Here is a 1,379-nt window from a genome sequence, read left to right as displayed (position 1 = left end):
GTGATGTGTGGAAAACGATCCAACACAAAACTCACCGGCAAGTGTACCGGGTCGCATCAAGTAATAATAACTCACATGAGTGAGGTCGATCCCACAGGGATTGAAGGATTGAGCAATTTTAGTTTAGTGGTTGATTTAGTCAAGCGAATCAAGTATTGGATGAGTGGTTTAACATTAACATAAGCTAAATTACTTGGAATGTAAAGGGAGAGGGGATAATTGCAGTAAATTAAAGAGCAGGAAAGTAAATTTGCTGAATCTTAAAGAACAAGAAATTAAATGACTGAAACTTAAAGTGCAAGAAATGTAAATTGCAGTAGCTTAAATTGCAAGAGATGTAAATTGCTTGAATGGAAAAGGGAGTTAAGGATTGGGAATTCAGAATTCCAGCAAGAGAAAGTAGATTGCAACAATTAATAAAGTAGAAGATGAATTGGAATAAACTAAAGTTCAAACAGAAATGGAAATTAAAGTGCAGCAGAGGTTCACAGAAGAACCAAAAGGAAATTTGGGATCTCAGGTCTCAAGAGACTAGAAAGCAAAGTCTAGATCTCAATTGCCTTCCCAGATCCAAGTTCACAAAGCAATTAATAAGAAATAGAAGAAGAAGCAGTAAAGGAAATTGAAATTAAACTCAATTGTGCAGAAAGGAATTAAAGAGATTTTGAATGGAGATTGAGACAGAATTTCCTCAATTCTTCACACCCAAAACTCAAACAAGAAAAGTAGAAATGCCCAAGAAAGAACAAGGAAGAAGAGAGATCAATTCTCCTCCTCAATTCTCTGAAATCTCCGTGAGGTCCCTAAGAGAAAGTTTAAAAGCTCAAAATTAAAGTAAAAATTCAAAGAAAAATTCAAAGTTTAAAAGTAAAGAAAAAGGTTTTTAATTACATCCAACTAGCTCCTATTTATACACTTTCTATTCTTGGATCTTGGGATTTGGATGGGCTTTTGATTTGGTGAAGAAATGAATTAAATTGGATTTTTAATTCAATTTTTGGCCCATGAAAGATTGCTTCCAGGAGGCTGCCCTGCCCTTGTGGAGGGCAGGGCAGGATTTGGTGCGTGCGGCCATGGTGCGAGCGTGGTGCGTTGGTGTGCGCTGCAGGATGCAGGATGCAGAAAAGTTTGGTGCGCCAGATTGGTGCCTTGGTGCGCTGCTGGTGCTGCCGAATGATGCTTTGGTGCGCCAGATTGGTGCGCTGGCCCCACAAAAAAATGCTGCCCTACCCTCTGATGAGCGGATAATTTGTATGCTTTTTGGCATTGTTTTTAGTATATTTTAACTAGTTTTTAGTATATTTTTATTAGTTTTTAGTTAAAATTCACTTTTCTGGACTTTACTATGAGTTTGTGTGTTTTTCTGTGATTTCAGGTAT

Source organism: Arachis duranensis, chromosome 6 (genome assembly GCF_000817695.3).
Source record: "Arachis duranensis cultivar V14167 chromosome 6, aradu.V14167.gnm2.J7QH, whole genome shotgun sequence".
Classification (NCBI taxonomy): Eukaryota; Viridiplantae; Streptophyta; class Magnoliopsida; order Fabales; family Fabaceae; genus Arachis; species Arachis duranensis.
Note: the sequence above shows the minus strand (reverse complement) of the source record.